Source organism: Cuculus canorus, chromosome 1 (assembly GCF_017976375.1).
Source record: "Cuculus canorus isolate bCucCan1 chromosome 1, bCucCan1.pri, whole genome shotgun sequence".
Classification (NCBI taxonomy): Eukaryota; Metazoa; Chordata; class Aves; order Cuculiformes; family Cuculidae; genus Cuculus; species Cuculus canorus.
Window position 1 is genome coordinate 100,264,148 of NC_071401.1, and position 22,703 is coordinate 100,286,850.

Consider the following 22,703-nt stretch of genomic DNA (forward strand, 5'->3'; position numbering starts at 1 on the left):
TTCCCGGAGCTATGTGAAAAATAGCATGAAAGAGATAAGGCATTATTCTGTAGAAATTAGATAACTTTATAAAAAATATATATTTGAACACTACTTAATATATTTTACTTTTTTTAATCTATCATCTGATCAAACATTAAAAGTAGTTTTATGGCCAGTGATCATTTCTTCACTGCATTTTTATTACCTGCAGTTTTTAAATTTATTTTCAATACTGCAATAGATAAACAGAAAATCTGTAAATATGTCTCTGCTCTGTACTAATGAAGTACCGATCTCTGAGGGCAATTTCTACAGAAAAAATATTTACTGGAGATGCTTATAAATGTAATGCTTTTAGCATTTGTAGGCTTTAATTTGTCTCACCATTTAAAAAAAAAAAGGCTGTATAATTATTTTTTTTGAGATTTTTGCCTTCATAAAATATATTTTGCCCTCATCAAAGATGATACAGATTATGTTTTCAGCTATACCAAAAAGGGCAGCAGACCTGATACAGATATAACAGCTGCAGATGTTTTTAGTAATTAGACGCTATCAACAATTATAACAACACTGACTCTTTGCACCTACAGTTGGAAGTGCTGACATTCTTCATGCCTCTTCTCTGTGCTGTGTTGAAGTGGCAGAGACTGCACTAGTATTTCCTATATAAAAAGAAAAACATTGATATTTTGTACCCCAAACCAGCTATGGAATGAATGTAATTCATCCTTGATTGTCAAGGCAGGGCTGTGCCTACGATGATGGGATAAGAACCAGAACCTGAATGATCATTTGATGTTGTATTTCATTGTTGCTGTCTCTGTAGTTGAGATAAAGAATCTGACGTGCCAAAAACCCTTACTGAAGTTGCCATACTCAGCATTTTGTAATGGTCTGGGTTCATACTTTTCTCACCTTTGTGACGCCCCATTGACAAGCAGTTAGTATTTAGTAATAGCAGATAAGCAGTTCATTAACAAAAACAAAAGTCAGACAGGAGCATATACACATTACCTAAATTATTTGTGCCTTCCTCACATCTGCAATTTTTCCCCTACTAAGGGGATCACAGATCGTAGCACTGAATGTAATTTCAGAGGTCCTGCCTTTGTGTTCTCCTGTCATACAGGAATATCCCATGTTACTTCTGTCATTTCACTTTTCTTGGCTTAAGTAGGAATTCTCATGAATAAAGGATGAAGTCAGATATGAGATAAAAATTTGTTCTTCGTCTAGTAGTTGAGACCAAGACCAATTTTCCTACAGTATTTTTCTCCTAGAAATTCAATCAATTCTTTGGATCAGTTATGTCAGACTTGTGAATTGTATTAAGCTACTATGAATTCATTCAAAATTTTTATTGATATAGGAGAACAGCTTTAGCCTTGAATGCTAAGGCTTTAGTTCAGTTAGGTAAAGAAAAGAATCAAGTAATTTTGTAAGAAACAAGACATGGTTTAAACACCAAAATAGCTTGAGTGAATCATCTTTTTTCTTTCTTTTTATTTTTTTAAACCCCATAAAAGTAGTTAATGTTCTTGTTGCCTTCCTGCTGTCCTGTGCTTTCCCCCCTCTCCCTCTTTCCCGGTGAACTAAGTAACTAGCTAACTAGCTAGCTAAACTTCAGGAGATTGAAGTCTTCAAGATTTTCTCTATATAAGCAATATAATTTTTAACAATTCTATTCTATGATACTAGGTAAACTTTCTAATCAAATGAAAAACCTCAATAGTCTTCTTGTTCTTGTTTTGCCTTTCTAACTAGTTCAGCTTTGTTACTACTCTGCAATTACCTTCTGGAGGAAATTGATATTCACCTTAGTGTTCTCCTGTTGTCACCTGACTGTCTACTCACTTTCTTTCCTAATACAATTTTCATCTAATGAAGACTGGGTCTCAGCTGGTACTGAAGCATCTTAAGATATGCCTCTGCTAATCAGAACTTGGATTTGTGAAATTCTAAAGATATTATTTAATTCTTTTATATTCATATTTTTATATTAATATGCGTTCTCTATGTGCCCTGGTTTGCATGTGGGAGAAATAGATTTCTGCATTGTTCATGTTTGTATTTTCATTCTGGTGTATTTTTTAGTTTCTAGATGGAAGGCACAGATCATATAGAAAGTGTGGTTTTTTCCTCATGAATGTATTAAAGCATATGGAGGTATTTGGCTCCAATAAACATTCAAAAAGCACATATTTGCAGAATGACAATACACTCAAGAATGTTTTGAATTGTTTGTCAACACCTGAGGCTGAATTTTGATGAAAATAAAGAATGAACATAAATTACAGTAATTTTATGATGACTCAATGGATGAACATTGTTATCGTGAATAAAGAGTGATTTATGCTTCTTTCATGATGATCCACCTAAATGCATGGTAGACAAGTTCTAATACAAACTATTCAATTACTTGTTAACAAGTCAATAATCTGATGACCAGCAATATCGACATCCCAGTAAGGAATTAATTGAGTACTGCTATTACTCTGAAAAAAGACAAAGTGATACCAAGGGCAAAATTACTTTGACAAAACAAACACTTACATATTCAAACCACATCTTTCTGATTAAATGTCTTCAACTGGTTAGAGAAGTAATCTGGGTTTAAAAGATCTTAAATCTTTTTCTGAATTGATTAAAAGTATCTGTCTGCTTCATAACTTTGGCAATTATTTTTATCTAGGCTTTTTCTCCCAGACTATAAATGCTTATGTCTGTGTTCTTTAAACATTAAAAACAGCAAAAAAAAAAAAAAAAACTCCTGTAAACCAGAGATGAGTATTCTATACTCATGAAGACTTTCCTTGACCACAACAGCTAATTAAGTGTGATGCAGACATCATATAGCTGATATATAGGACCAGCACCATGTAATATTTGAAACATAAAAAAAAAAGAAGAACATTCTTTTCCCACTCCATTCCCCCCCACTGGTACCCATGTATTCAAAACTGGTGCTTATACTTTAAATTTCTAAATGACTGTTATTTATCTCATGACTATTCTTTCCTTAATTAGAAATAAAAACTTTCATGATTGCTTTCAGCACAAATTTGTCATTTGATGTCAGCAGATACTGCTTATCAATAGTAATAGAGACAAGATCACTTGAGCTTCCTAGTAAATTAAAATTCACGATATTAGAATTTGGCCATAATTTGCCTTGCACTGTAGATTCTGAAAATCCATCTGCAATGTCCACTTTTTCCAGGACAGTGTTCTTATTTTCCGCAATGGTCAGACTGAATTGGATGAGAAATTGCTACTATAATTTTGTTCACCGATCTGCTGAGAAATTTTAACTCCTCCCTACTAGGTTTGATATTAATAAAAAATTAAGTTTGATATTGATAATTAATTGTTTTCTGGGTTTTTTTTTTTTTGTGTGTGACTTACTATGGGTTTTGAAAATCTACTTTCTAAAACAAGATACTAGGAGTTAGATAGTCCAGTCCTCATTATGTTACCAGAATAAACACGCTCATTCACAAAAGTCAGATTTTACTGACTTATCATTTCCAAAAGTCAGGTCACATATTCTAGACCTCCATTCTTAGACTACCAATTCTAAAATATCAATTACCTTTTCCAAGTCATCAAAGTTGGAATTAACTGCTCATGTCAATATAACACTGATAGTAAAGACATTAATATGTTTTAGAGGTGCCTTAAAGGAAATGAACTACAGAAGCCTTGCCTAAGGTCAAGAACTCATCTTAATATTTCAAGTACTCCAACTGTGTAATGCTGACATGTACTTTTGTTTATTGCTTAGTGATTTTTTTCTGACTCTTCTTGACATAAAATTCCAGGATGTTCTTTTAGTCCACAAGTTGCATAGTGATCTGTGAGAACAAGAGATAATCGTTTTGTTACAGAAGCAAAATATGTCCTAGAAGTAAGAAAGAGACTTTCCTTCCCCAGACCTAATTTTTAATTCTTATCCTCTTGAAATATGGGTGTATCTGACTTGATATGTTAGCTGAGATCAAGGTTATTCTTTATAAAATTTCCCACTCAGTCCTCCTATGTGCTTTGGTTTACACTGCAGTACATCTCTGGGATGGAATTAAACCAGAAGATGGGTCTATAAATTCAGTTTACAGATAGTGCAAAGTAACATGCCTTTCATCCCCGAAGAGAGTATAGTATGAATGAATGATCCTCAGCACCAACTCATACCTATTGGACCATCTTGTGTAGGTGTAGACTGGAACAACTTTCAGTCTGCTTCAGACTGTGTATAGTCATGCTGCCACAAATGTCTGGCAAGTACTAAAGCAAGAAATAACCAAAGAAACCAATAATAAACCCAAATCAACAGTAGTGAAGCAAGCTAATAAATCATTATACCTGACAGGTTTTTTCTCATAAGGGTATATCTCAAAACCAGCTACCATCCCAATAGAAGGAGGAAATCACTTTACTGTTTTACCCACAGTTGTTTCTGAGGCAGATCGACATGAATCAAAAATGTAAGTCTTTTCAGAATTCAAAGCTTTTCTGTTATAAGAGGAACAGTCTTCTGAGAAGGCTTATAGGAGGTGGATATGAGAATGGAAATGATATAATAATTACAAGTTTGCATAACAGCAGTGAAATGAAGAAGTCAAAACTATTTTAAATTACTGTGTTTCTAGAAGTATAAGTACTGTCCTGACTAATAAAATCTTCTAAGAACTTGCCAAGAAATATTTCCTGTAATATTTTAGGACTGCAGTAGTAGACCTATACATGAATTCTTTACAGGACTTTTGGGAACAATTCTGTCTGCAACAAGCCTTGAGGCCAGTTCTTGACTTTGGTGGACCACAGTCAGATTAGACAGTCCATATTTGAGTTGTACATAGAAGGGTGAATAGGCAGAAGGTCAGGGAATAGACACTTCACAAAGAGCAATATTCCTACGGTAAGAGGTATAAGTTGGTTTTATTCCTTTCCTTGATAGGTGAAAATTAAGAAAGTTATGGTAAAGAATTTATTTAAGCCTTCAGCAGTGAAGGAGAGCTCACCAACATCTAAAATATCCTTTGGTAGCCATAGATTAATTATAGCAAACTTTTAATTTATAATTTACAAATTTACAAAAAAATTCTCTGTTCTTTCAAGTGGCTTCCAGGTCACTCATTTTATTTAGGTTGTGTGTAGCTAGAGGATAAATGCTGTATGAGTCTTGAACAGAAATGGTCACAGGAAATGCATATTGCATGCTCTTTTTTTTATTTCTCTTTTGAAGTTAACTTTTCAAAATCAGATTTGCATGAAGTATGATACATTCTTCTTAAAAAGCTGAACTGGAAGGTAAATTAAAAGCTGTTAAGGAGTGTTGATTTGAAAATTCTTATGTTGAAATCTTATAAGAAGGATCTATCAGAGTGTATTAAGACTAGACATAATTACAGAATGCGGTAACACTTCTCAGCCCTCAGCAGAAAGTTTTATAGTTTAATTTATAGCAGTGGATAACTCAGAGAAAAGGATCTACACTGGATCAGATTAGCAATCAGTCCAGCCGCATGTTAACACTAATATTACCAGAAGATCAAACAGTAGACACAGATAAGGAAAGGTGTACTTAATTAAATTAAAATAGAAGTCCTTGGTAGTTTATTAATATGAAAAAAAAATCAGTATATTGTTTATTCTGTTGCAAATTTTAAGCTCAGTTGAACACATTTTACTAATCCAAAAAACCCGTCTTGATATGATCTGTTTTTGAGAAGGTATATGTATCAGTTTGAAAAATATCAAGAAATTTATTGATGGTAATATATATTTTTAGTATTAAAGGTTTAGTAAAATTTGAGTGTTAATTTTTCCAATAAACTATTTAAGTAGAGTCTAGCTTAAAATGTTTAAAGGCCTGTTAAGGAAATAAGCTAAAAAAATAGCTTGCAAGTGGAAGTTTTTACTTGGCTAGATAAAACCCACCAAATAAATTAATGGGTGAAGAAATAATAAAACCTGAAAACAAAAGAATAAGTAAGTGATACATGTTAAGCCCACTGTGAATCCAATAATTTTACCTAGCTGAAGGCATTTTGTGCATTTAATGCACATATCAGTTATGAAACGTAAAAAGTTTCATTACTAGGGCAGATAGTATTTAAATTTTCAACAAAATATCATATTAATCATTCATTTTTCGACCAATCTGATGCTTCATTAATAACAAAATATGTAATTTCTGAATGAGTAGATGTAAAGTGGTGGTTCATATATATATATATACATATATATATATGGCATTACTTGTTGTGCAAAAAAAAAAAAAGTGCAAAAAATTACTTCCATACTTAGATAGTCTCAAAGAAAAGAAATATTAAATACATGCTGTCTTTCAATTTTTTTTTTTTATGGAAGAGAATTTTTGGAAGAAAAACTGAGGCAAGGATTTTTCTCTGTGTGCCTGGCTGTAAGAAAACTACTGTAGTAGCATAGTACCACTATAGCCATTGAACTCCTCTGTACATCTTTGATCCAGACTTTTCCAGTGGATCAGTGATGCTGAAAATTATCATGACCACAGTGATGAAGTGGAGCCTTAGGAAACAAGGGGGCTACTCAATATTTTTGCATGTCTCCAAACTTGTATTAATTCCACAATCCTCTTGTGACACTCTCTCTTCCTTCCATGATTCTTGTAACTAAAGAATCCTTACTTGACACTGTAGCTATTTCCCAGCTTTGCCTTGAAGCTGATGGGTTGTGTTTGTCATCTGCTTCTATTTGTTAACTCGAAGACTTAATTTCCAATCTTCTTTCACATATCTAACGAAAATTCTCTAACTGTATGCTGAAGGGATAAAGGAAGTCAAAGAAGCTGAATAAATGCAGCTACTCCAAGTTAAAACTTTACAATATTAAAAAAATACCAATGCTAACAGTAACATTTGCCTCTTCGGTGAGATGATAAATTGTGAATTGAGATCACTACTATTTCTTCTGTGTTGTTATTATGCACGACTACATAAATGTTACACTGGTGAAGACAAACCAGACAGACCAGTGAATCCAGCCATTTTTCAAACTCGAAATTCCTATGATTCCCTGCTATAGCTCTTAATACAAAGATGTCTCTGAAGAAATATTCACTTTTAACTTGCTAGTGTTAACAGGGAGAATTATGAGCTGTTTTGCATCAAAAATATTTCGTTTTTTCAGATTAATTTTTTTCACCTTTTTTTTTTTTACACCTGAGATTCAGTGCATCTGGCAACTCATTTAGGTAAAGGACGATTATTAATCACCTTCCTTAATTTCAGTTATGATGTATGAAGTCTTTCACACTTGTGAGATTTCAAAAGTATTTAAGGCTTATGTCTCCCTTTTATTAATTTAAAAGCTATTACGAATAGCTTTCTTGCAGAAACAGCCACCTGTGTTCATTTAGCAGCTCATGGTCACTACAAAATTCATTACTCTGCCACTGAATTTTTGTTTGGTTTCTTCTGGGAAAGGCCACTGTTAGATGCTTTTCAATTACTGTGCCCTTCAACTCAATAAGGTTGCTTTGTTATGAATCTCTCCTTTTAGAAGTTAATCATGTGCTTAATAGGACAATACCGGCCATTTCTCACTGTGTTGAAATTGAGAGAAGTCAAGAAATAAATGATAAATTCAGAGCACAAAAGCACTCGATTTACAAGACTATAAAAAAGATATGAGGGTAGAAGGTTTCATAATGACCCAGCTTATGAACCTTTACCCTCCTTCAAATATATCTAATGTCTCCTGTCCTCCAATTTTGAAGTCTTGAACTGTTTGAAGCCAATGTTACTCTTTCCCCCAGCTACAATGATGTGAGGATTTCACCTATCTCGTTTACATTTCTTTACATTATGGCAGCAAGTGACGCAGGCAATCAGAGTTCCAGGTAAAAACTCTGGCATTTACAACAGTGAAGGATTGGAATAACAAGTGCTCTGACAAAATATATGTCATGATTTGTGTAGTGGCAGAATCTCATATAATACATTACTGTTCTTCTGTTGTCAAATTCTCTACCCAGAGAATAGCCCAGATATGCTCTGAGACAGACCAATTAAGGAGAAAAATACACAAGGGCATATGGTTTATGCAATCAGATCAGAGTTACTGAAATCTTGAAAATGAAAATAAATCTACCTAGGATAAGTTTTGCTTTGTTAGTTTATTTTTTTTTCACAGCGAATATCATGAATAGATGTGGCAACAGTAGAAGAACTGATCTTTGTTTACTCCATAATGAAAATGTGCAAAAAAATATGATTAAATAAATAAATAGGCATATTTGTCAATTAAATGCTTCCGGAAGATATATGAATAGGAGTTCCAGAGAAATAATAAGAAATGTTTAACATTTCAGTTGGTTGACTGATTTTGTAGTGTTATTGTATCTACTAGCAGATCCAATCTGGACCAAGTATCAGTTTAATGTTTTCAGATAAATGAATCAGGAAGATAAGATGTTGTTCTACTGTAATGAAGGTAATAATGTGATTCTAGACCATTTTCAAATCAAAGTGAAGATAACAACATACAGAAATTATGATGTCTAAATATTTAATTCCTAATCATACAGAATGAATTTCATGTTCTTCTCATCTGGTCAGAAAAAGGATTGACTTTTTCCATAAGCACCAAAGAATTTTAAGGGAAAACATTCACCTAGATAAACTTGCATACCCGTCTTCTGGGAAAAGAGAAGGAAATTTATACATAAAAGGAGTACGTCAGTGCAGAGCCCTATAATGCAAATTTCCCTCTCTATGAAGTCCCCTAGAAATTAGTATAAGCTAAGGCAAACTCCAAACACTTTATCCTTTACCTTGCCTAGGAATAATATTTGAGTTTTCTTCAGACAAAGCTGAAAATTCACACCATGTATTTGATATAAAATTAGTTACCTGATGTTCCTGAATTTCTGGGAAATGAGATTACTCACATTAATTTCCTAGTAGTCATGCATCCAACTGTCAAAAGGGCCGGAGAAGGTGCTCTACCTCTAATCACTGTCCTCAGCCCACTGCCTAACTGAGCAGGAAACATCTATCAGGTGTATAAATTCAGCTGAAAGTAGGCCTTGTTGCAGATGGTGAATGAGGTGGGAAGGGGACTGGGTATTGCTTTCTCAGAAAAAGAAGTTCTGCCATTTCATTCTTTTTTTTTTTTCTACTATTTTTAAGTCATGTATACACTATTTGTGCTGAAATTGTGCATTCAGTTACTCCAGTTAACAATTTTAAGTCTAGGTCAAACTTATACTGTGCAATTAAATCAATATTCATAGTGTTCCTTGCAACCTAACAGTCAACAGAATTTGAAAAATATGTCTCTTTAACAATATATATTTAATAACATGGGCCACTAACCATAATAAAGTTCAGCTTAAATGTTCCATACCTCCTTCTCTGGCTGATATTAAATTATTCCAGTTTCAGCTGTAAGTAAAATACTGAAGCGTTAACCACATATATACTGTGCACTATTTTAGAAAAGAATTATTGTCTTAGCTGCTAAACATACTAAAATGCTGTGAATTTTCTCATGAATTTCTATTGAGAAAACACAACCTGGGAAGAATAAAGATGAGCCTGGAAGAGAAATGAGTTACCACAGGAAACAAGAAACAACCAACAAGTTGCTGAGTTAAATAAAGCAATGTCAAACCCATCCATACATCACAAGATATTCTATGTTTCAATGGGTACAAACGCAACACTTTATTTTTGGTATAACTAGACTGTATATTTTTTTCTTAAAAATACTTGAATGCTCCTTTTGACTGAGCAAACTATATACAAGTACTTTTATGTAGCCTCGTAACTTATCATTTTACAGTATATATGCTTGAATTTGGGCATATATATCACTACCTCCATGATGAAACCTTGTATGTTAGAGTGAAGGTTAGTACCAGCAGTGTTAACTGAAAAATTCATGATCAGTCAACAGTATTCTCTGAATATTCACTCTATAATAGCATACAATTTTAAATTAAAAAAATAGACTACGAGTTTGAAACAAACATAGTAAGTGAAAGGTAAGGGCAGTCCCTGTCACTACCTAAGTTTGATTGAAATCACATTCTGAATATTGATTTAGGTGCCAAGGTACGAAATTAAGTACCTTAAAGAGCATAAAATTGCTCTGAAAAACTGGGTACCACATACAAAAAAACTTGATTGTCCTAACATTAATTAGATCTGGTGTGAAAATTTTACTCTGTTATTATGTGGAACTTTCTGTCCTTTGCAGAACAAGTAAAACACACTGTACATACTTATCTTTTCCCTGGGGAGGAAATAGTAGAACTACAATCTAAGTGGCGAACCGTGACAATCAGACAGACTCCAGTCTCACATCCCTTCTGTGCTGCACAATGCATTCAATGAAGCTTCTTTGTCAACTGGTGCTTTTTTTTCAAAGAGAAATAAATTTCTTAAGCTATGTGATTTCTATCCTGATTGCTACTTCAGTAAGTTAATAGAGTCAGTTTGATAGGACAAGAGAGTGTGTTTATATGTCAGAGATGTTAAAACAAGATAGGAAATAGATTGGTTGTTTAAGAAAGTGGGTTGTTAGGCTTAACTTACCTTGAAGTCTTACTGCCTATTTACAAGCAGTTATCTTTTCATCAATTAGTTATTGAAACTTTAAAGTTTTCAGATATTACTCTATTTCTGACATCTTTTCTCCTCTTTCAACCACCGCTTGATGTCAATGGCCACTTAATATTAGCATCAGGTGAAGAGGGGTTGTAGTAAGGTTAAGACTAAATTTGGACTAAACCCCTGCTGTGATATTTCCAGAACAACCCTGAAATGTCCATTGAACCAGAAGTCTGATCAGTACAATAAGTGTAAAATTGTACTTTTTGCTTGATAACAGGTTAGGACAGCTTGGAGTTATGCACTTTTTTTCACATCTTCCTGCCATTCCCTCAGGTCCTGTCATTGGTCACAGAAAGAGGAGCTCAGTGCCTGCTCCTCCTCCTTCCCTTGTGAGGAAGCAGTAAACTGCTATCAGGACCCCCCTCAGTCTCCTTTTCTCCAGGCTGAACAGACCAAGCGACTTTGGCTGCTCCTCATACAACTTTCACTGCAGATTATTCACCAACTTTGTGACCCTCCTCTGGACACTTTCCAGTAGTTTGATACCCTATTTATACTGCGGTACACAAAACTGCACACATACTTGAGGTGGAGCTGCACCACTGTGGAGCAGAGCTGGACAATCACCTCCCTCAGCTGGCTGGCAATACCTTGCTTGGTGCACGCCAGGACACAGCTGGCCCTCTTGGCTGCCAGGGCACACTGTTGGCTCATGTTCAACTTGCTGTCAACCAGAACCCCCAGATCCCTTTTGCAGGGCTACTCTCTAGCCTCTATAACTATTTATTCAGGCCTTAAATTCTATCTGGTTGAAAATGATTTCTTCTTCTGAGGTTTTCTAGGAGGCATACATTACAGATGTTACTTTTGTGATCTCTTTGGTATATTGTCAGATTGATATACTGCAGGGAATTTCATTCTGGACTTGAGACTGGCCATTACTGAAAAAGGCCTGTACACATACTTACAAATGTCATTAAGAAACCTATGTTTTCAAAATATCTATGCCAGAATGAACAAATGCATGTTCATCCTTTCCATGCCACTTCCAACCAAAAATATTCCTTTCACTTTGCAAGATCATTAAGTGAAGTAACTAAGGAAAGTCCATTAACAGTCATATTCAGAGGCATTTATATTATACAAATGATAATGTTTAATCAATGGTGATTGTCCCATACAAAAGACTGTATTAAACTTAATGGTCCAAATCCCCAGACTGTAGCTTGGCTGAACTCCAGTCAAGTTAATATATACAGAAAGTTTTATATAAGATAAAATCTTGTCCCTGAGTTTGACATAGTTCAACAATTTTTTTAATTTTTTTTGGCTTTTAAGTTTTTCTCCACATGGAGAGCCTAATGGGACCCTACTGACCACAAAGCACTGTATTCTAAGTTGAGTCTTACAACTGAAAACCAAAACAGTAAAACAAGAATAAAGCAATTTATTTTCTTAGAATCAAGACCTTTCCTTTGCTTTAGAAACATCTTTGTACTCAAGTGGTTCTTGACTTTGCTGTTTGGATAAACAGTCAAAGGGCATTAAGGGTAGATGAAAGCAAGTCTTGCGAAGCAAGCTTGATTTCTTCTGTTCTGAGATACTGGCTGAATGTCAAGGAAAGATTCTTGGCAGTTTGTGAGGAAGTGGGTTACAATCTGAAGGAAATAGATGAAGTATCTGTCTCCCCAGACATTTAAAATTATACTGAATTAAACGTCTGAAATTGTGCTTTGAGGAACAATTGTTTATTAGCAGGAAAAGTGAATAGAAGATGTAGATATATTTCACCTTACCTTCTGTGATTCTCTTGCTATCTTCTGTTGTCATTTTGCTGTACTAGTACATATTATTACAGTGATGTTGGAAATTTTGGCCCATAGAATTAGTTCCTAATACATTTACAGAAAATGAAGAAGTGGCAGGAGTCTCCTTTGCCTCTAATTATTATCCAAAACATAAACTGCCTATCTCTTTCAATTTATTTTAAGGTTTTAATGCTAAAAACATCAGAATGTTGAGTTATAGTCAGGAAGTTTTGGTCTTTATCACTAGATTAACATTGAATTTTGTTTAGCAACTGTGTTCTTTAGTAGCTTTGCTGCTTTAAAATTGACCTGTCATGCTTCATTTTTTTATAGGGCATGATTTCTTGTTTTACAGTATGAAGAAACATAAGTAGAGATTACTTCTTCTATGACATTTCTTCACTTAATGGGACTTGGTTTTATTGGTCTATCGCTCCTGGTTTGTTCATGCTGACCTTTTCTACATTTGAGATTAACTGATTTTAGAACTGAACCTTTTAAGAGCTCAAACCTTCCTGTGCTAACTAATTGCAATTAAAATTGATCACAGGTTCTGTATTAGCAGAAGTTGACTGGTGCAAGAAACCAGCAATAATGAGTTGACTGCTGGGTCCATCTATTATTCCTTCCTCTCTCTTGCAGGAATAGTACTTGGTTTTGGAGAAATAGAAACTTGACCACTGCTAGTAATTTAAGGTTACCAGGGAAGCAAGGAATCTCTCCCCTTGCCTGCAATCAGCCTATGTAATAATGTGCTATTTTGCAAGTATTGTGTTATGATACAACATTGATTTTTATGGCCAGGGTGTGGTGCTCTAAGTTTTGATTTCTAAAATGTCTCTGTGCCTGGGGATGGAGAGACCCCTAGTTTGCACAGAGGAGGAGAGCTGAGCACCCATTATCCATGGCTATGCCCAGGAGGAAACATGCTCTGCACTGTATGTCAAGGCAATGGAGACACCTAGCTTCTTCATTTCTCCCCGTGGGGAGGGGACTGTCATGGCTGCAAGCAGCACACTAGTGACACTAACTGTACGTCTGAGCTCCAGTCCCAGCTGAGACATAGCTGAGAAACTGGCTGTACTTCTTCCCTCTTGGTTTATGACCTCACTGTGAGCTCATAGGATTTTTGTTCTCATTCAGAGTATTTCTCTCGTTCATCCTGATCCATTAATACCAATTACCCTAAAGGGCAGGTTACTTCACCTGTATTTGGAAGTAATATAGGGCAAAGCTGGTTTTTTTTCTCATTCCTTGGCACATTTTTGAATACTACTTTTAGGGGAAGACCAATGGGATTTTGCAGGAAGTCATGTCCTTTGCCTGCAAGAGATTCCGTCTGAGTTTTGAGATGATGCAATAGTGGCAGTATGTAAAAGTAGAACACAAGGAGAGGCAAAAGCGAGGGTGAGGATAGCAATTTATTAATTCATTTCAGCCTACCTGCAACATACCTTTGGATACTGAAATGGAATTTTGATTATGCCAAAAGAAAGGGTCAATACTACACCCTGCAACACTTTTAACTAGAAAGTGAGGAAATTTCCACAACTACTATCTGTTGCTGGGTAGTTTAAAACACACAGTAAAAAGTGTCAGCCATGCAACTAAAATATTGAAATAAAAAGATTTAGTGAATCCCATTTGCAAAAATTGCATTAATGCATGTACTTACCAGATAACTTCTCCCCACAAGAATCATAAAAAGCATTTGATAACTTTTATCCTCACAAGATTTAGAGCACAATGTAAGTACTCTGTTAAAAGTGTTAAGTGGTTTGTTTAACTAGAAAAGCTATTGTGGGAATTATATAATGCAGACTTACAGGGAGCGTTTCTTTGATAAGAGCACTGGGTAGCAGGGCTCATGTTGTTAGATTATATTCATGAATTCCAGACGCAGTTTGACGAACATATGTTTTGTATCTCCAACTTGTTAATGTTTCTGAGTATTCACTAGTTGCCAATGCTTCTGAGATATTTTTTGTAGAACGTACTTTGCAGGATACCTAAAACCTGTGTGATAATATAAAAAAAACGTGTCTTTGCATGTGCCTGATCCTTGCCATTGGGACTGCTGAATGTTGTTGTTAAGCTGTTTTTGCCAAACCATCTTTTATGAAATAGGGGAGAACAAAAACCCAGAAGAATGAAAGAAACCAACACTTCGACCAAAATTGTTTTGGGCATTCTTTGTGGAATAATAAAGAGAGAAACCTAGGAAGTTTCTGACACAATAAATGTGTATCCATCTGAAAAAGAAACAGCAGATAGTTTAAGAAAGTGTGACACTAAAAATAGTATATTGACATGAATGCGGAGTATGTCTCTTTGTATATTTTGTTCTGAATTGGCCTGTATCAATTAAAAAATGTCCACTGAATTCTATTCAAAAAGTACTTATCATAACAGTAAACGGTGGGGTATGAAAGAGTGGACATATTTTGTCCACTTGTCTAGCTAGATTTATGAATCCAGCACAATTAATGGAGTTACAAGAAATGGAAGAAAAATTCTCTGGACATAAGAAGGCTGGAGCCTTCTTATGGAGATATCGCTTGAGTGTCAAATTGTTTCCCATCCTCCTGAGAATGGACTTTCCTTTCATTAGGTGAAAAATCATTGCAGTAATCTATTGAGCTAAAGATTGTCTAGCAAATACAGTCTTGCTAGACAGAACAATCTATATTGTGTCATTTGTTTACATAGGAGTTATTCATAAAATGACACATAAATATGAGGGTAAATGTTGGAAACCTAAAGTTGGAGTGAATCCTCTTTGAGTCAAGTGTACAACTATTATACCTATAGAACTTCCCACTGTAGGGGAAGACCACCTGAGGAACCTGTTTAGAAAACAAAAGCAAACAGATGCTTCACATTCCATTGTCCAGCAAAATAAACTAAATTACTTAAACTTACTGAAAAAAATTGCAAGGACCTGGAATAAGAAACACCTATTCAAATTTTTGAAGTTGGATAAAATTACAAGAATCAACACCTAATACCAGTATAATTTAGTTGAATTTAACAATGAGCAGTATTTCTGGTTTTCTGACTCTAAGACACAGATTAAATTCATAAGTATATGAAGGATTCATGCACTGCAGAGCTATAAGACAATGAAATAGAAGTTCCCTGTAACAGCACTCTGACATTACAACTAATCCTCAAAAATAAGGAACATTTCTGATGTATAGCTTTATCTTCATGTAGGTTGTACATAGAGAATAAATCCGTGTTAGAATAACACCAGTACACTGTAAATTAAATTACTTATTACTTAAATAATGCCAGAATCAAAGTAGAACTTGTCTTCATTTGTGTTCGTTCTGTTTATGTATTCTAATCCCATCTTGCTTTTGTTGTTTTCCCCCTTGTATGCAGCACGGGGTTTATGCAGAAAGCACAGTGCTGGCCTAATGAGCACTGCTACATAGTGTTTGGCTCAACACCCTTTGCCTCCACAGAGGCCAAACTGATTTTCCTCATGCATTTTTCTTTGGGGTTTATCATATTCACAGATGAATGGTTCATAAACAGTAATGTCTGTGTACTGACAAAACTAAGATAAAAGGCTTTATTTTTATCTTTTCTAAACAGATGGGGACTGATAGGCACAGAGGTTATTGTCTAAAGAGCTATTACTTTTAAGTTGCTTAGCTTGAAGCATTGGGATTTTTCTTGTTTGTCTTTAATGCTGCATAGCATTCACATATTTCTGCACAGTTCACATTGATTTCATGTGCAGCCATGAGTTTACAGCAGCTCTGCAACTTACGCTACAGATGTCTTCAGTCAGACATTGAGAAAATAAGGAACATACAATTAGAGTTATCTTCACCAGCAGCCCTCAGTGTGTGTTTGCTGCTTCCTGCTGCAAATGAAATACCGGACCAGCAGCAAGACTCTCTTTCATAGCCCAGTCATTCCTACATCTTGTTTCATCCTGAGACCTGATCCCTTCTGTACAATCATGTTTTTTTTCCTGTGAGTCAGTGGAAGATGTCCTATAAATACATGGTTTTAATGTACAAAGGGGGCTGAATTAAGTTTACCAATGTAGTCATGATTCTGTCTCCTCCCACATGTGTATTAATTTAATTTATCTGTTTAGGAATAGTCTTTGAGTACAAACTTTATGTGTGTATGCATGCATGTGTGAAATTTTCTCAGATTTGGTTTCTGGCTTTTTGTTAGCTTTCTTTGTTTGTTTGCTTTTATAGATTGATTTATACTGGCAGCCAAGTGAATCATTAGTGTTGTTGAGGCTTCTAATCCACCACATAAATTTCTGCCACCTGAGCCAATAGAGTAGCTGATAAGGCAGTCGGCTCTAATTGTCTCCGGTCTTTCATGAAAGGATGAAACTGTTGGGAGAAAAAAAAAGAGCAAAAAGCAAGAGATCTGCTTCTGTTCCTGATTGTGGAATGAGCATGTATTGGGGACTGAACTTCAAATCCTAATCTTTCTTTCTTGCTCATGATATTTTCTCCTTCCTCTAAATCTTTCTTCTGGTCTCACTCTCCTCATTTCACTGGTTTGTGTCTTCCCCCCTTAGGTGCCTCGTGACAGCTCCAGTGTCCTTCTCCAAACACCCATACTTCTCTCAGCAGCTATTTCTTCATTGCTTCCATCTTTTCACCTTTCCTCTTTCCTAACTGGTATCAATGGTACCTCATAGAGTCATTTCAGCTCCCTCTACCTCTCGAACAGCTTTGGGTGCTAGCATACATCCCTGACTTGAATCTCTCCTTTTAGTTACAGCAGCTCATGGCTTCTGAATTCCTCTTTGCCCACCCACAAGTTGAGAACTTAACTTTCCATGGACGGAACAATGAGCTTCTTGCCCTCTCCTTGATCTCCTACCAACAATGTCACTGGGATCATGGGCGTAATGGCCTGTTCTCTGTGTTAAGTGCACCTGCTAAACAGTAGTGCTGAGAGGTAAATTTAAAGGAATATTTTCCCCCCCAAAAAACTAATGGAAAGCAGTGGTGCAGAAAATTCAGAGGCACCTTCTCATCTCTGAAGAAGCATAAAGCAGAGAATGGATAAAACCCACATTTCTTACAGAAATCTGCAGTCTTAAGCAGTTGTTGTTGATCCTAGTTCCTGGAGGGAATGCAAAGCTCTCAGTTCATGTGTGAGTGTTAAGGGATTTAGCGTGAACTGTAAGCAGTTTCTACTGAATGCTTGTGAACTGCCTTTACTAAAGACAAATTTGGAGTGGATTTTACCCTAACATACCAGAAGGAATTTCAGTTACTTGGAAAGGGTCCCCTACTAAATTTCAGTTCTCAGAAGAATATAATAGTGGGAGACACATTAAAAGAAATCCCTAACATTTTAAGATGGAATTAACAGTATAATTTCCCTTGGTTTCATTCTCTGATATGATAAATAATAAATGATAAAATATGGATGAAATAATAAATGATAAAAGATCTTCACAAAAGATAGTAAAATCAAGCATAACACATATAACCCGTACGCAGTGTCTTACCTTGAAGTTACAAGTGACTCAAACAGGGATCTGAGAATGAAAAATATTGGTCTGATTTTACAACACAAAATGTTTTTAATTTCATTGAAACTGTAGTAATTTTTAGTTAGAGAAAAAGGGCTATTAAGCCAATACACTTCCATGTGGAAGCTTGAGAATGTATGTTGGTAGATAGCTACGAATTAAATTCACACAAAAATGTATTGAATAACAAGGTGTCAGTCTAACTAGCTGCATTTTAGAGAAAGACTTAACTAATTACGTTTCCAAGTATAAAAGTTTTCAGAACTAGTATAACAATAACAAATGCTATGTGCTGTTTACATAGCAACAGTAAGACCCAGAATATATTCTTTATTCAATCACTTCTCTTTCTCTCATATGTCAAAATGATACTATATTGCTGGTAAGAGGAAATAATTTGATTTTTTTAAAATATATTTATTAGCAACAGCAAGTCAGTTGGGACATGTAATTTTTTTCCATATAGCAGTAATAAGTCATCACATTCTGCCTTTTAACAGGGGAGTGCACTTGAGGTCCTATCAAAACTGCTATTTTAAAAGCTTATAAGATTGCTTTTCTTAAAATTGCTCTATTTGAGCGACTAAATAAAAAGCTACACAAATTTACTGAAAAGAAGATTATTCACTGTGCTGTCATTAGAGGAAGTCAATTATGAGTTGGACCAAAGGAGTTTTGAACTGGAGTAATTAAATTTGAGGTCTGTGACATTGCTGTCATTTCAGTGAGATATTCCTACATTTCCCTGTCATTGATTTATCCAGACAGTAAAAGTTGGATGAGTGTAGATTTCTGCTAACATACTAAATTATTTTCAATCTGAGCTGCTCTCAGATGATTTTACAGTACTTTTTTGGCAACAGATCATGTTTTCAGCATTTCCATTAGAAAAGTCTATTAAAATTTACTTTGAATGTATAAAAACAGCCAGCAGCAAAACTTCTTCCTCTGAAAATTTTAATAACTGAAGCATGAGCTCTTGAGAAAAGTAAATAATAATAGTAAGATAAAAAAAAAAGAATATATTTTACTAAGTTTCTGTTCCATCAGATTTTTATTGAAAACATTTGACTGAAATTCACAGGAGAGTGTTATGAAGAGAGGAAAGAAAAGGATGTGCTGTTTATCACATCTTCTCCAAACCAATCTCTAACAAATTAAAAGCAGTAGAAGACATCACTAACATCTTAAGATAATATTTCACAGTCACATTGTCCATTGAATATCCTATTTAGCAATCCATTGAGAAATACACTGATCACCCTTGGGTAATGGTGGCTAAGATCCCTGGCCCACCATGAAAAAGAAATTTGGGCTTCCAGATGCATCAGTTTCCAATCATTTGATGCCTAGAACTGAGCTGAAATTATTGATGAAACAGTCATTGATCTTTGTCATCCACATACAGATCTCTGGGAAATCAAAACTGTTATGTCCTATTGTTTGCGAGTGTGTAATACAGTAAAACCACTAAGAGGGGTTTCCTTGAGTATGCAGTGTATAGCTACAAATTCTTGCTGTTTCCTTGAAAGAAGAGGCAATATCACAGAACATCTGGAAAGGTATATTTCTAAAAAAAGTGCTGGTGGATTAAAAAGACGTGAACATCCATTTGGAAATAAGAAAAATAAAAGTGAGGGGTGCTTTTGACAATATTAAGCTAGTTTCTGTTTCAGGTTCATTAATATAAAACCCTGGTCACTGAGATGACTTCAGTCAAGTTAATTCAGGTTTGCAGCTCTCTCCAATTATTATGAACATAGAAATCACAGATCATAGGTGTGATAAGTACCTCAAGAAGTCTGAATGACCATTTCCCACTTGAAATTGAGAGGTGTTATGTGAAAATTTTACATACTTTTTATGTCAGTGAGGTTATTTAGACTTAAAAATATAAAGTGAAGAATATATTTAGTAGCGTGGTATGTTGCACTGGCTGGACTGAATATGTTTTCTTGGTCTGGCATACAGTGTGTTGGCTGAAACAAAGCTGCTTTCACATTATCTTAGATGAAAGGCAAGTCAGGATAGAAAGAATATTTTTTCCCCTCCAAGACAGTTTCAGCAAGTTTTCTTCTTACTTCCCTGTGTACTTGAGCTGTTTTTCTGCAGGCTTGTCTTTATCGAAACATTATGTTACCATAGTAGTATTCTCCTTTGGGCCTATGCATGAAAAGCAAACTCTGTACTCGTCAACCACATTCTTGATAACAGCACACTGGTGTTTTTGTCTTTGGTTGCTCTGGGTGCTATTGCAGTCTTTTTGCCTTTGAAAATTATGACTGGAAAATGTTTCTTTCTCGTGTAATCTGCAGTTGTAACTGTGAGGTGAGGAGAGGAAAGAGTACAGCTTTTATTCAAAACCAAACCAGCACACTGAAACAACAACTGAATGGATGATCTCAGGTTTCTCCTGACTTTACTTGCATGGAAGACTTGTGTAGGTACTGAGACGTCCTAAAGACACCAATGGGTCTGCTGAAGGAGAAAGGAAATTTGTTATATGATTCATTAAATACATGTTCGGTGTATAGAACAAATAACTGATCTTTCTGTTGAAATAGTATGGATGATATATAAATATTGTAGCTTACTCTACTTCTCAGATTAAACATGGATTTGATAAATTGGTTTGTACTGGAACTGAGGCATTTCTCAAGTCACTTAAATTAAAAAGCATTCAGAAATAAATTTCCCTGATTCTCACACAAATATTAACTAAATACAATTTATCTTTTATCTTGTCCACGCAGTTTCTGAGAAATTTTCTTGTAGAAGTGAACATCCTTTGGATGCCCTAGATAAAGAGATCTGCTCCCTGAACTGCAAAACTCTTAAGACTTAAAACTAATTTATAGAGAATCCATGAGTTTTACAGGGACAATCTTAATGCTGGAAATTACACCTCAGAAGCTTATGGTGTAACCCTCTTAATCTATACCTGCACTCCTAGGCATTTCATTCAGGGTGGTTTTCACTTAATGAGTTTATTTTTCTAAGCAGAAAGAGGAGATTAATACTCTGAGTGAAAAAGGTGGAGGAAGACCTGTCTTGGGTTCTGGAGAACACTTGTAATTGATTTACTTTAAAATAATACCCTTATTCCACTGTGGTTTTCATTCTCTCTCTTACACGCTCTTAAGCTCTCCACTCCCTATACAGAGCAAATGAATACAAAGAAGGATTAATTTTCTTCATTTAATACAGTAGTAATTTCCAAGAGATCTGGGCACTGCTCACAAATCCCTTTGAAAGCAGTAAAGAAAACAGGTCCTCATAATTTTTCAAAACTTGGTGCTTTTCTAGAATACAAAACTAATCCGAATTGTGCACACACTGTTAATACAGGATAAAAATAGGTCACGTTTTGGGTTTCCCTCCTCTTTACATCATTTGTTGCTGACAATACTTCTAATGTCTTGTGCATCAAGAGAAGATTTGAGTTTAGTTAATATATTTAACTAAACTTTAATTTATAGTTAATAAAGAGATTTTAGAGTACAATAACTGTTCTTTGCCTTTGGGATACCCTGGCAAATTGCATATTAGTTTTCTTTAACATGTTTCTCCTTGTTTGTTTTTACTAGTCTCTTGAGCTGAAACGTCTGGATTGCCAGACAGACCTCTGGGCAAAACTCATTTCACCTGAACAGGAATCTGCCTCAGCACACACCAATGTTTTCCTGGTTACCGCTTTCATGTAGTGAATAGGTACTGGGCATTTGTGTCTTTCATGTTCTTCTGAACCATCCTCAGTGCCAAGGTTATTCATGTGCTATTGCTGCAATAAGCCAGAGCTGATTTGCAGTGTACTACAGTGCTGCCCAGCCGGTGCCTGATAAGCCTGGGCCAACCCCAGCGTAGCTCTGCCTGCTGCCTAAGCTGTTTTCTGCCAACACATAATAAAAAAGCATATCTGCTGTCCTTGTCTGCCATAAATGGCTATAAAGAAGTCAAGGTCTTGTAAAGAAGCTGGGCAGATGTGGTATATTATGCTTAATGAAAGGTTTTCATTGAGCCCATATTTTTCTTTTTATTATTTTTAATAGTACCCACTGTATTGCTTTGTGGCTTACAGGTGTATATTATACTGTAAATTGTAATCCTCATATTTTAATGTGCATTTTCCTAAAAAACCTTTTAAGAATCTTTCCACCATCTGTAAAGTGAAGAAAAGAGTCATTTTCACCCAGCTGTCAGCAGTATTTCATTTGCTGGTGACAAATCTTTATTAGAAGATTGAAATATCTTGTGAATAAAGTACTGTTCTGAAACTCTGAAAGACATATTCCATCATTCAGCTAAGTCACAGACTTCCTCTGTGACCTTGGGCTTCACATTTACTCTTTGCTGTCTCTAAAAAATTGCAGTGGTGCTTCCTTTCCCTAAAAGGATATTAAGAATATATGTATTTATACGTATTGAGAAAGCAGGACAAAAGAGAAGAGAAGGAAGAAGAGGGAGGAATAAAGTAGGAGACTTATTTATGGCTCTGTAGGATGCTGTTATCATGTTTCCTTATATGCAGAATAAAAGTAATTTTTGAACAAGTCTACTTCTTGCTCATTGCTGTGTACAGTTGTATCCTTTCTATGTAATACAGGGCAGAGGATTAATGACTTCTCATTTCTTTCTAATAATTGTTGGAAGGTTTTGAAAATAATAACCTACATTGTGCTGCTTAAATGGTTAATACTCTCTCTCTCTCTCTCTCTCAAGATGTCCAACAAATGCTTGTATCTGAAGCAAATAGTTCCTTTGAAAGCATCAGCTATA